The sequence below is a fragment of the Macrobrachium rosenbergii genome, chromosome 36 (assembly GCF_040412425.1).
Source record: "Macrobrachium rosenbergii isolate ZJJX-2024 chromosome 36, ASM4041242v1, whole genome shotgun sequence".
NCBI classification, from domain to species: Eukaryota; Metazoa; Arthropoda; class Malacostraca; order Decapoda; family Palaemonidae; genus Macrobrachium; species Macrobrachium rosenbergii.
Window position 1 is genome coordinate 5006207 of NC_089776.1, and position 15000 is coordinate 5021206.

The window sequence follows — 15000 nt, forward strand, 5'->3', positions numbered from 1 at the left end:
TGGCTGTAATGTAACTAGTAGCAGGCTGCTTACATATTATTTATTATACTGCTTGTGTATTGTTGTTTTTGATGTATTATGCTGCTTGTGCGTTAATTACTTGGATTGTATTTTGCTGCCCAAGTTTTTATTGATTTGAGGTTTACTTACTTGGACTGTATTTTGCTGCTCAAGTTTTGTTTATTAATTTATTATAAGTTTAATTACTTTGTATGTTGTACTGACTCGATTTTGTTATGTTTAATTTGTTCTCGAGTAATGTTTATTGATTTGTTCATTTTAAGTATTACGTCACTGAACCTGACTCATTTGTATATAATGTAAATTACTGTAAATAATAAATTAAGTTTAAGGTCACCTTTTTTGTATTTGTTCTGCTCCTCCCTCCTTTGTTTGTCACCTCTCGTCAGTCATTTCAGCCCAATTGCTTGTTTTTTTTTAAGAACCTGTAGATCTCGAGAGGCGAGATCGTAATACTGAGGTAAAGATAATAAAGGCATCCAGGACACAGGGAGTGCAGGTATCTGAGGTAAAGATAATAAAGGCATCCAGGACACAGGGAGGGCAGGTATCTGAGGTAAAGCTAATACAGGCATTCAGGAAACATGTAATGTACTGTAGGTATCTGAGGTAAAGATAATATAGGCATTCAGAAAATGATATTTTAATGATAAAATAAAGTTTGTTCATACTTACCTGGCAGATATATATATAGCTGTATTCTCCGAAGGTCCGACAGAATTTCAAATTTCGTGGCACACGCAGGGCCGGTCAGGTGGTTAGTACCATTCCCGCCGCTGGGAGGCGGTATCAGGAACCATTCCCATTTTCTATTCAGATTTTCTAACGCCACTGTCTCCTGAGGGGAGGAGGGAGGGCAATATAAATATATATATCTGTTAGGTATGATGAACAAACTTTATTTTATCATTAAAATATCATTTTGTTCATGAGACTTACCTGCCAGATATATATAAGCTGAATACCACCTTTGGAGGGGGTAGAGACAGCCAAGAATTAGGGAAAAAACCAATTATTGGTAAAATGATTTTGGTTCCTTATCTGATAGCGTAGCTGACTGAGTGGTTACTGTCACTCTAGTCTGCTTCTGCTTTACTAGAGACCCCAGCGAGGTAGTGACCTATATAGCTGGCGACTTCTAGATGATCTGTCAACGGGGCGTGACCACAATGTGACTAGATCATAGCCCATACAAAGAGGACAAAAGAGCATTACTAACCACCTAACCAACACCTAAAGCGTTAGTTTGCAAAGGATTGGGAAGACTGCCTCCAGTAGTCGACCCAACAACCACAAAAAACACAATTAAAAAGGGGGATAGGATCAGAGTTACCCCCTGTCCCCAAGGTTGCTGAAGCAGCAATGTATGGTCCCAGCGAAAAGCAATTTTCGTATGCTACCTAAACATCTTGCCAAGAGTGTGAGGCAAACACCGAATTGACTTCGCCAAAATGTGGCACTAAAAATGTCACTGAGTACCATATTTTTCTTGAACGCCATGGAGGTAGCAACTGCCCTCACCTCGTGAGCGTTAACTCTCAACAACTTGAAGTTGAGTCGTCACAACTAGAGTGTGCGTCCTTGATGACGTCCTAATGAAGAATGCCAGTGCATTCTTTGACATAGGTTTAACTGGTTGCCTCACAGAACACCATAAAACATCCAATGGACCACGAGTGTCCTGTGTTCTTTTAAGGTAGTACTTGAGAGCTCTAACTGGACATAGAACTCCCTCAGGTTCCTGTCCAATAAGGTCTGCTAAACCTTTAATTTCAAAGTGTCTAGGCCAAGGGTTAGAAGACCTATCATTCTTAGCCAAGAACTTAGGGCTTAAAGAATAGACAGCATTGTGTTCCTTGAAGCCCACATGACGGCCTCGAACTTCTCTCACTCTCTTCGCCGCGAGGAATGCCGTTTCGAGTAACATCCTTAAGAGATGCAGAGTGGAGAGGCTCAAAAGGACTAAACATCAAAAACTTGAGCATTACGCCCCAAGTTCCAAGCAGGGGAAATCAGCTGAGGAACCTTGGACGTCTTGAAAGAGCTCGTAAGATTGTGGAGGTCCTTATTGTCAGACAAAGCTAATCCTCTGTGTCTGAATACAATCGAAAGCATGCTCCGATAACACTTGATAGTCGGAACTGCTATATCGAGTTTTTCTCTTAAGTAAAGGAGAAAATCCGCAACCTGGCTCACATTGATAGAGGAAGAGGAAAAGCCCTTCTTTCTACACCAACCTTTGAAGGTTGCTCACTTCGCTAGATATATCCTTTAGATGAAGAACTTCTGGCTCAGCGATGGCCCGTGCCACCTGGCCAGAAAAACCCCTTCGCTCTGACCAAGTTTCGATAGTCTGAAAGCAGTCAGGTTCAGAGCGGGGAGATTCAAAGATATCTCGTGAAGTGGGTTTGTATGAGCAGGTCTGCTCTCATAGGAAGGGTCCTCGAACGTCTACCAACCAGAAGAGAAACTCCGAGAACCAGTGGTTGAAGGCCAAAACGTGGGGATGAGAGTCATCCTGCGTCCCTTGTGAGGCCGCTGAACTTGCGTATGACTTCTCCCAGAATTTAGAACGGGGGAAAAGGCGAAACATCTATTCCCGTCCAATCCCAGGGAAGAGCAACTATCGCAACTGCCCCAGGGTCGAGTACAGATGAGCTTTATAGAGGGAGCCTCGCTGTTCTTGAGGTCGTGAAAATATCCACAAGATGGCGACCCCAAAATTTCCAAAAATCTTGGCAAACCTCCTGATGAAGGGTCCATTCCTTCGGCAGGAGTTGATGGCGCCAACAGAGCAGGTCTGCTCGAACATTTTCGACCCCTGCAACAAAACTTGTGAGAATCGAAATGTTGCGAGCATAGGCTCAAAGAATAATCTCTCTTGCAAGGCTGAACAGGGAACAAGTAGTATTGTCCGAGTTTGCTAGAACTACACGATTGCAAACTTGGACCTCGAAGAATTGGCGAGCTAAAAGATAGCCGCCAAATCTTTGAAGTCGATGTGCCAGGACACCTGTTCCTCTCTCCAGGTTCCTAACACTTCCTCTCCTCTAGTGTTGCCCCCAACCTGTTGACGACCCGTCGGAAAAACAACACTAGGTTGGGGTTCAGAAGCTTGAGGGAGATCCCTTCTGCAATTTCCGTTGGATCGAGCCACCACCACAGATCCTCTTTATATAAGGAAGAATTCTCAATTCCTCTTTCAAGTCTTCCTTGCTTTGCCAGTTCTCCAACAAAAAGAACTGAAGAGGCCTGAGATGCAGACTCCCCAGAAAACAAACTTCTCCAGCGAGGAAATGGTCCCCAGCAGACTCATTCCTTCCTTCACCTAGCATGTTTACTTTTCCAAGAAGGCCGAGACTTTTCCGTACATAGAAGTTGCCGTTCTTGCGACGGAGACGCTATAAAAGCCGCTGAATAGATCTGAATTCCCAGACACAATGGACAGTGAGGGGATCAGCTGCGACTTCTCCACAGACCAGAAGTCCCAGGGACTTCACGAGTTGCAGAGTCAACTGAAGGTCCTCCAGATACCTTCGCCCGACGACGCTCGAATCAACCAGTCGTCCAAGTAGAGTGAGATCCTGACGTGCGACAGATGCAACTGCATCGCAACGTTTTTCATGAGACGTGTAAACACCCTCGGAGCAAAATGTGACGCTAACAGCATCTGGTGTTCCCAGGCGGTCAACCATCCAAGGACTGACCAGACCCAACGTTGCTTAACCGGCTGATCGGACGAGAAGCGGTGTTTTCAACGTGGTATGGCCGTTGTGCAGAGTCCAAAGCAGAGAGCCCTGAACTGGTACGCCTAGTAGCCCCCAAGACAACCTGAGATACTTCACCGAACGTGGATGAATTGGGGCGTGAAGATAAGTATCTTGGAGATCCAAAGATACCATCCAATCCCCGGATGAAGGGCTCTAGTATTGACTGCGAGGTCTCCATCTTGAACTTTTCCTTCCGGACCAAATTGTTCGACCTGTTGACGTCCAAGACGGGTCTCCAGCCTACTGAAAGTTTTGGGACTAGAAACAATCTGTAGTAAAAACCCGGGAACACCGAGTCCAAGACCTGTTCCACTGCTCTTCGTTCGAACATCTGTTGAGCAGGTCAAACAATTTTCTGTTTGACAGGAAGGCAGTTGGGAAACAAAAAACAAAAGAGGAGACAGGAAGGGAATCAAGTAACCTCTCTCTAACAGTAGGAGGGACCAAACGTCTGCCCCTCACTCTTTCCAGGCTTGTGCAAAATGAAGCCTGGTTGCAAAAGGAGTCTGGAGATGAAGGAGTCACTTGCTACCTCTCTTGAAGTGACATTCCTTCGGAAAAAACTCTCTCGTGGTGCGGGTCTCGTGTTGCTTCCCATGGAAGCCCCTTTGTTATGCAAACATTTAGCTTTCGTTTACTTTTTGTATCATTGAGATCGGTGCAAGCGTTATGAAGGAGATGCAGTTTGAATGTCGATAACTTTAGTTTTGAGAAAAACGATATTTTTTGCTTCTCTGTGTATTTATTTGCTTGCCGTTACACAGTTTGATGTTTTATGACATAATGAAAAGCCAAAAAATAGACCTGCAAAGTAATATAACTTCGCTAAATGAAGCTAAATGAAGCGAGTGTCAAAACACGGCTGAGGTTGGCCAGCGCGACGTTTTACTTAGTCAAGCTCTGAGCTGCTACTGACTGACTGCCACTGACTGCCCTGCGGCATTCCTGTCTTTCGCTGATGCGTACTATGTCCACAGGGTTGCCATAGATCGCATTAGATATTATTTCATAGCTAAAAGGAAATTACCAGGAAATTACCACTACAATTATATAATATTATTACAATATAATATTACATTATATGAAAAATGTCATATTTGACTATGATAGGTTACTGTTTTGTTTATAACTCCTAACTGTATGAACTTTTAAATAAAACTTTCTGAGAAGATAGTCAGGATATGTATGATGCCATAAAAAAAAATCCCAGAAAATTTGATTTCCGATTTTTTCGTCAAACGCTCCCCTTAAGACAAAGACAACTGCGAAGGTGGAGAGAGAGGAGCCGAAGGTTGAAAAGTCTCAGGAAACAGATCCTTAAGAAAAAAGCCAGAGTCTGATAATCAGAGGAAGAAGAAGACGAAAAAAGTTTCTCTTCATACAAAGGCTGTGACGAAAGAGGATGTTCTTCCGCAGCTGGCGGGTCTTGAGTGAGTGGTGAAAGTAGTTCCGATTCGCCGATACGTAAGCGGGAACTCCCGCGAACGAAGAAGTCGTTTAGTAAACATAAAAAATGTGGAACGCTTCACGATTAGCGTGTCATCCTTGCGCAAGAGCCATGCTAATCTTCTCTGTATCGTTCCAATTTAGTATATGTACTGCCGAAGCAAGTACTGGCTAAATTAAGGACATCAGATGTTGAAGCGGGTAGTTGTGCGACATGATAAACAACTGGAGCGGTGTCAACACAAGACTTGAAGCTATACGGCGAAGCGAGCGCGGAGCGTCATGGCGTGACGCGCGAGAGGCTCCGTGGCAAGTACTAGAAGAGAGTCACAGCGTGGCGCGAAGCGTCATGGATAGGCGCGCGCCCGGCGTCAAGGTGAGGCGCGTGAAGCGTGAGAAGCGCCACGAAGAGCAAGACGCGCTCCTGGCGCGAGACAAGAGAAAAGGCCAACACCTCAACTCGGGAAGACGAATAGGAAGCCACTAAACACTCTCTCTAGCACGACAGACGCTCTGTATCGTTCCCGAAGCGGGAGACGAAGGTGAAAGTCTGTACCTCTTAACAGGCAGAAACGAATCTTGAAAGGTTCATGAGAGCATCCAGCTGTTGTTGCAAACCCAACAAAATCTTACGCGTTGGAGAAGCCACTCTCGGGAGAAGGGCTGAACCTGAGAAGGAAAGGGGGGCGAGAGACGTATACTTCCTTCCACAGGGGAAGAAGCTCTAGCCCTTGCCTTAGCGCGACAGGGGGTCGAGTAGAGTGATCATTCGAAAAACACTTTATTCTCTTCTGCAGAGGAATATCCACGCAACTTTCGGGGAAGAGTACAAACGTCTAGAGGAAGAGGACAAAAGCGTCCTCTCCTCTAAGCTTCTCTTAAGAGGGCTGAGAGTCCAACCGAGAGCTCCAACCCCGTGGCGGGAGGACGTGTCGGAGGACGAAGCAATCCTTCAGGATGCGTGCCTGAGCACGATCCCTGGCAGCCTGGGTAGCGTCATCAGGACCTGCCGAAGGGACGCCAGATCGGTGGGAAGCCCCGTAACCCTCATGCGGCTTCGACATGCCCCTCCCTGGTCCTGGGAGTTCGACAGAGGTCCAGGCCTAGAGGCATTATAGGGCCGATCTGACGCCCCCTCCACAACACTAGGGGCACTAGCACTAACACTATGCGTTTGAATTGCATTCACTTCAGTTTCAAGAGCACGCATTGACTCCACACGAGAGCCAGGGAATTACCTTCTGCAGCAACAAACTACAGGGTTAGTACTAAAATTTACAGGGTTACTAGTAGGAGAAAACCCTGACTGTCCATCTAAGGATGCACTCTAGGAGGAAGATTCCTCAGCCTATCACGCTCCAATTTAAGCATATAGGCTTCATATTTCTTCCACTCACCCTCAGACAATCCCACACATTCATAACCGATTATCATAGAGCATTGAACACCCTTACATATCATACATAAAAGAGTGAGGAACTATCAAAGTCTTCGATAGCCTCACCTTACATTCACCCAAGCTACAGACTCGATAGCTAGAGGTAAGACATCTTAATTATAAGAAAAGTCAAAAGCAAAATCAAAAACGGTCCACAAAGAGCGTATGCCAAGTCACAGATCCAGTCGAATACCAAAAACAACCAAAATACTTAAGTGACAACAAATTTCGAAATCCAAATGGCGGAGGAACTGACAACAGGTGTTGACAGTCCGGCGACAGAGAAAATCTGAATAGAAAATGGGAATGGTTCCTGATACCCGCCTCCCAGCGGGAATGGGTACTAACCACCTGACCGGCCACTGCGTGTGCCGCGAAATTTGAAATTCTGTCGGACCTTCGGAGAATACAGCTATATATATATCTGGCAGGTAAGTCTCATGAACAAACAGGAAGTTCAGATATCTGAGGTAAAGATAAAATAGGCATTCAGGACACAGGTAGTGCAGATATTTGAGGTAAAGATAATATAGGCATTCATGACACTTAGTGTAGATATTTGAGGCCTTAAGTTGATTAAGCACAGCATTCAGGACATAATCTGTTTAGCCTTGTCTGAGGTAAAGATAATATAGGCATTCAGGACACAGGCCAAGTGCAGATATTTGATTCAGTAAGGAACCAGCAATTGGCATTCAGGACACAGGCAGTGCCGGTATCTGCAGTAAAGATAATTCGGGTATTCAGGACAAGGTAATGCAGGTATCTGAGGTAAAGATAATATAGGCATTCAGAAAACAGGCAGTTCAGATATCTGAGGTAAAGATAATATATGCATTCAGGACACAGGTACTGCAAGTATTTGAGGTAAAGATAATATAGGCATTCAGGACACAGGTAGTGCAGGTATCTGAGGTAATGATAATATGGGCATTCAGGTCAGAGGTAGTGCAGGTATTAGAGGCAAAGATATTATAGGCATTCAGGACACAGGTAGTGCAGGTATTTCCCCAAGAGATCCAGGGTATTAAGGACACAGGTAGTGCAGATATCTGAGGTAAAAGTTTTATGGGCATTCAGGACAGATGGTAAGTGCAGATACTTTGAGGTACAAGATAAATATGACAGGAACAGGTAGTGCAGGTATTTGAGGTAATGATAATATAGCATTAAGGACACAGGTAGTGCAGGTATTTGAGGTAAAGATACTATAGACATTCAGGACACAGGTAGTGCAGGTATTTGAGGTACTACCATTCAGTAATGCACCACAATGAGAACACTAAAAAGACATTCAGGACAGATGTAGTGCAGGTATTTGAGGTAAACACACACACAAACAAACAATAACAATACACAACAAGCACATTCAGGACCAACCAACCAACACCAAAGAAACCAAAGGTATTATCCAATAGAAATCATCACCCATTCACAAATCAAACATCCAAAAACCCCAACATTCATAGCACACACTATTCGACCCAGATAATTCACCAATATTCAGGACTCACTATTAGTTCAGGTATTTGAACATAAAGATAAAATTAGTCATTGAGGGCAAAGGTAGTGCACATTAAAGGCAAAACATTTCATGTATTAAACAAAGATATCATAGGCATTCAGGACAGAAGAAACAAAACTGAAAGATACTATAGGTATTCAGGACACAGGTAGTGCAGATATTTGAGGCAAGATAATATATGCATTCAGGACAGAGGTAGTGCAGGTATTAGAGGTAAAGATACTATAGGCATTCAGGGCACAGGTAGTGCAGATATTTGAGGTAAAGATAATATAGACAATAAGGACAAAGGTAGCGCAGGTATTGAGATAAAGATGCTATAGACATTCAGGACACAGGTAGTGCAGATATCTGAGGTAAAGATAATTCAGGTTTTCAGACAATGGTAGGGCAGGTACTTGATGCAAATATAATATAGGCTTCAAGACACAACTGAGGCAGTTAGTTGCAGAGGAAGGTAAGTGCCAAAATTAAAAAGTGGAGAAAAACGCAGTTAAAGTTTGGCAATATTCAACACATGATACCTTTTGAATGAAAAGAGCTAGAAATCTGGGATTGGTCTTAAAAATTAGCTCATCTCTTCTACTCTAAGTAAAAAAAATCCATTTTTTTTAATATATTCGCATTTTGAATACTGCCAAAAATAACTGCATCTTTCTCTTTTTTTAAATGCATTTATTAGGTTAAAAAACATTTTAATTGATGATCATTTCCTAAAAAAGGGTTTTATACAGATTGCGTGTATCTAATACACAAAATTTTTCAGCATTTTTGTGCGTGAGCACGTGCACGCAATTTGAGCAAAAAGATTCCTAATGCATTTTTTTACAGCTTAAAATCACTTTAAATTTAGTTATATTCCTAAAATGTATCATTATACATTCGTTTCGAACGACATTATAAACAATGCAGACAAAAGAAATGAAAGGCAAAAAAAAATCATATAAAATAAAACTTCTGTTGTTTTAAAGTTTCGAGTTTTATTTTCAGACCTAAGCATTATCATAAACATTTTAATACTATGCACCCAATGACACGCAAATCACAACAAATCGCATACATGATTTAAAAACATGCAAAAAACACAAAATTAGCTAAAGGTCAATGAGACAGGGAACTGATCAACTGTTGCATTTTTCTTCACTGACAGAGGACATTAACAGTGTTCCCTTTCAAACTCCTATAAATTATCTAAAACATCATTCAAATAGTACTGTTCTTTCACTGCCTCCTCTCTCCCCAACAGCAGTTCTGGATCCACCTTCACGCAATCTTTTTCAAGTAACTTCGGCCATTAAACCACTACGAAAAAAAATTAATCTCTATCCATTAGCAAAGACATCCTGTTCAGCCAGCTACCCAAAAGGGGCATGCAGCTATTCAGACAGCTGAATAGGACTGAAAAACAACATATCTGATCAGACATCTTGCTAGAATCATTGAAACAAAAACTCTGCATTGTGGCATCATGTCGGTTTCGTCCTATGCTTTTTAAGCACTATTATTCATTTTAAGGGGAGCGCTGACTCCATAAGGCCACATTATAAAACATAGTGTTTACATTCCTTAAGAACTTAAAATTTACCACAAATTTTTAAACTTAATCTTCAACTAATAATGAAAATTTCAAACAAAATTAACAATTCAGACTTCTAAGTTCATTTTTTTTTTAGTATTTGATAAAAAGATTGCAAAACTTTTTAAAAATATGCAAAAAAGAGTTTTACTCAAACATGAATTTCCCATGTCAAAACTCAAGATGGCTACAGTTATACTATACTCTCCACAAAAAGTTTCATCAATTTGGTTCAGTCTTCAAAAGTTATAAGATTTTATTTTTGAAAAAACTAAGTTTTGAGAAAATGGCAAAAGAAACAAATTTATGACAGTTAAGTAAAGGCTGACGCCATCACAAAGACTATTTTGTCATCAAGAAATAAGAAATTTTCAATATAATCAAATAAACAGAAAACGTTCTCTTGATTTATTTATAAATTTGTCTAAGACAAGCATTTATATACATACAGATATATAGTCATCCAAAATCAGAAAATTAACGGCATACACACCTGTCCTAAACAACACATTTTAACCTATTCATATATGACATACCATACACCATATAACATATATACATCTCCTCATATGCAGACGATCTAACAATCATATCAATACATGCAGACAAAAACGTATGCTCCACTACAAGTACAGACTTACAGAACACTTTGAACAACTGAGACAAAAACTGGGCTATACAAAATATAGATTACAGGTATATATATAAAATATATATATATATACTCACTATATACAAAGGATCAGTACAGACCCACAGCAATGCTTTAAGGTGTGATGAAAGAACACACAAACGAAACAAAAATCCGAAGAGTCACATTGTAAAACTTTCAATTCATTTGATTCTCACATGCCAGTAACATCATCAGGTGAAATCCCAGACCTAGACATGTTCAAATGCAGTAAGATGACTAACAGGCACAGGACATTTGACAACATTAAATGCTCATCACAGTTTAACAGTTTATACATGGGTTTGAAAATACAAGCCAGCCCAGTCTGGCATCCCTGAAATATCATTTTACATGACTTTCTGATCACTAACTTTTGAACTACAAATTTAATATGAAAATACAGCTCTTAGAATATATTGGCAGTTTACCACAATCCACACCATTTTATACTTTCCATTATTGTGTTTTGTATTTCAATACCAAGTTTCTCATCATGTTTAATTCTTTGGAAGATTCTGTGGACATGTTAATAACATTGAATTCGGTATAAACAACACAAACAGCCTTTTTATTTATTACCTTCATGAGATGGGACCACCCTCCAACACTTTAACAACTGCTTTCAATACAGTTTAGTTATCAGACACTAATTCATTTTGTCCATTTTAATTCTTTATACCATTCATTTTCAAACAGTTACACAAATAAAAAGTACATCCAAACATTCATCTCTTTAAGTAGTCCATTTAAAAATCTTGAGGTCCAACAACAAACCATTTTATACACCAACATAAGCAGCAGGGGAAAAAATGCAGTGTTACATGGGTTGAAGCTCACGTCTTTGCTGAAAAAAAGCGTAGGATTACCTGACTCGACTAAAACAAGTGTTTCATCGTTAATTAATATTACAAACCTGAACACCAGCCCTTAACAACTGGTCAAACATTTATATGTCCCACTAAGGAGTGGGAATTTTTAAAGCCAAGTTAGTCCGTGCAAGTAAAATCTTGTCACACCATAACAAATGGTTGGCAACGCTGACACATCTATTCTATTAGTAGACTTTTAACTTTCGTCAATTGCTTTATTCAAGGTCAAACAAGGACAACATCCACATATTACAATATTAGTTTTATTATGAAACCAGTATTGCAATACACTCCCTGAACACCTGAATTCGCCCAATTAACTGGCATTTAGAGGAGGAGGGATCAATTCTATTGCAACCTTTTGACAACAACAGAGATGGTAGCTCACCAATCTGCTCTGCTTAAAATATCCGTTTAGTCATACACTCAACATATCAATGAATGCTTTCAGTGAAGAGACATGTTGGAGAGTACTTTGATCGACAGTCAGATCAGTACTCTTGGTCCGTCGACCTCCCATGTGGCTCTTCAGAACCTCTCATATATGGAGGAGAATGAGGCAGAGTGCAGAGCCACTGGCCCTCCAGGAGAACCATCTAAGTTTGTGGCCCACCCTTTTTACAACGCAGAGATGGCAGCCACCGATCTGCTCTGCATAGGATGTCTATTTAGAAAACAACTGAGGGCTTCCTATCAATCAATGATTTTGGTGACTTGAGACATGCTGAGAGTACTTTGATCTCCCGTCAGGTCCATAATGTCTTAGTCCATTCGACTTCCTAGTTCTTCAGAACCTCATGTATGGTCAATCAATTGTGAGCCTCCCATGTGGCTACCCTCCACCTCTCATGCATGGACTGGGAAATGAAGCACTGTGCCAAGCCACTGATCCTCCGGATAAGGCCCTGGACAAAGCAAAGAAGTATCTCTTGAACAAGAATTAGCCTACTAGAGCACCCCTTGGACTCTCGTGAAAACTATCAAAGACTAAGATACTTAAAATGTATCAAACCTAAGTTCATATGATAATACTATCAATGTTGCCTAAGAATTCTAAAGACTAAAAAGGAATTCCTCTATCTGTTAACCTAAGAATCTCCTCAGATGAAGTGAATACCACCTCAGCTAAATGAGCCAGACACCTCGAGATAATAGACTTCATCACGCTGGACTAGAGAATAACCCTGAAGGAACCTCCGCACTGAACTCTTAAGAACCACTTCAGCTAAAATGACAGCATCCCTAGATAGCAGACTTCGCTGATTGTGCATGACATCCTCCAATCAAATGTCTCTTAAGTAAAGAAAGTAAACACTGAGATGGACTTCCAAGTAGCTGCCTCCAGAATAGACGGCACTGAATAATTCCTTAGAAAGGAAGATGAAGTGGACATATTCCGAATACTGTGCGGTCGGGGAAAAACAGAGCTAAAGAAGACAAAAAACAACCCTAAGAAGCCTGGGAAATCACCCCCCTCCGAAAGTAACTAATCACATTCTTTGGCAGCAGACAGGAAGGATTCCGCAGAGAGACAAGAAGTGTGTGTGGAAGCAGATGGAGTTTCCCAACCTTTGATAAATAAATTTTAATGCTCGCACCGGACATAAAGATATCTCTGCTAGATCACCGGCAACAAACACTTGCAGATAAAGAACTTTAAACGAATGAGGCAGAGTTTTAACCTCCGACTCTGTCTTCGCCACAAATTGAACAGAAGACAGACAAAGGAGTATCACTGAACGAAGCATAGGAACCCAACCTAGAAACTGCCTGAAGCTCACCCCAACCCTTTAGCTGAAGCTAAAACCATAAGAAAAAGCAACTTCTTAGTCCTGTCTTAACATTATAGCTTCAATGGTTCAAGGGCAAGGGGAACGCAAGAAAAAATAGAAAAACCCGGATCCGACAAGTCCCACAGAGGCCCGAGCCAGCAAGACAGGACGTTCAATCCAAAAGAACATAATAAATCATCGATTATCTTACTACTAGAGATTTCAGGAAGTGGAAACTAATTGAAGCTAATCATTGAGGAGTAGTCAGCAATAGCCAAATAAGAAAGACCCTTGACTTTCCGAAGGAATAAAAGAAAATCAGCTATTTTGGCTATGGAAGGTCTAGAGACGGAATGATCTTCCCTTACAACACTAACCACATATACCTTGTCCAGTTGAACCTGGTAAGGCTTCAGGTTGACTTTCTCAAGCTAAAGAAAACTATCTAGACACAGCTTTAGGGAGTCCGGACTGAAGCGGAAGCAAGGGGTTCTCTCACGGTCGCCCTGCAGGATGGTACAGCATGAGGGTTTTGGATAATAACGGTGAGAATGCGGTTGTCTGACAAGAAGTTTCGCATGGGTAGGGACATCGGAACTTCCGTAAGGAGCTCTAGGTGTTCCAGAAACCAAGCATGTTATGGCGAGCAGGGAAGCTATAAGTCATAGACGTCTTGACACTCACCCACAATTTCCTTATTAACTGATGAATGAGACCGGATGGAGGAAAGGCATACACCTGCATGTGATTCCAATTTGTAACGTCACCTCGGTGCCTATCGACATGGGGACCATCATTGGTGAGAAATAAACCAGAAGACGATGGTTTAATCATGTCACAAATAAGTCCACAGTTGCTGGCCACTTCCAGAGAACCAAAGTCACTCTGTCCCCAATACCTAATGACAGGAGCAACCTAAAAAATAATCGGCCAGTGCTTTGAGACTCCCTGATATAAATTGGGGAAGAAGAGACACTTTTCATTCTTCACACCCTCTCAAGACTCTCTGTGCTATAGTACTGAGTTCTCTTGAGCCTGAAAGGACACACTAGAATCTGCCTTACTAGATGGAGGAGTAGAAAACACAGGGAAGGAGGAAACTACACTAAGAGATTCAGAAACAGTTGGAAGTGAGTTAGGAGCAAAAGCAGAAGGATTCTGCACCACCGTAACTGAAACATTGACTTGAGACTGAGCCAGACCGAAAAGAAGTAATGAAGGCTAAACTCTTGCCAGAGCACAAAAAACACTCGAACCCAAAACCAGAACCCATCCAGGAGAACGACTCTGCACCCTTAATACCTTCTCCTCATTACCTAACCCAAACCTATCCTCCTTTATCACACCTAGATCTTGATCCTGACTAACATTATCAACATTAAATTTATCAATACTACAAGGGGGTCGAGGGGAGGGGAGGGAATCCTTCAACTGCCTGCTCTGCTCCGAGGGGGGCGGCAGACCCTACCCACTCAGAGGCTTGCAGTTCTGCCATTACCCTCAGCACCCGTCAGGGCTGGTTCTGGAACAGGCAGGGGAGGTGAAAAGGAAGAAGGATTAGGCATCCTAACACTACTACTATCCCTATCTGAGAAATGTTGCAGAAGACTAGCTATTAAATATTCCATACTACTTGCAATCCTGTCCTCTATCTGTTTGACTACCTCTGAGCTGATAAATTCATCAACTGATCTGTAGCAGAAGCCTGAGACACTTGAGGCAACGAGAACCTGACCGACGTCTGCTGCCCTTACTAGCCAAAGACTTGCGATGACGAATGTAATCCTCCATCTTTTGTGCCTTCCAATCAAAACATTCATCGCAATGAGTCTGGACATCACATTTAACCTCCTACATACCCGACAGAATGTCTGTCTATCGTGTCTCAAGGTACTCATCCATCTCTGGCA

General features: G+C 41.8%; 1 protein-coding gene, 1 non-coding gene and 1 pseudogene across 10 annotated transcripts in view; all 3 read right to left on the reverse strand.

Moving 5' to 3' along the window:
* LOC136856556 (uncharacterized) overlaps positions 1–15000 on the reverse strand; it is a 430695-nt gene that overhangs the window by 392620 nt on the left and 23075 nt on the right. The window lies entirely within an intron of this gene.
* Positions 3680–3797, reverse strand: LOC136825068 (5S ribosomal RNA; annotated as a pseudogene).
* On the reverse strand, positions 5301–5405 carry LOC136825065 (U6 spliceosomal RNA). The gene has a single exon (XR_010849241.1). It is a non-coding gene; the product is annotated as a U6 spliceosomal RNA (small nuclear RNA).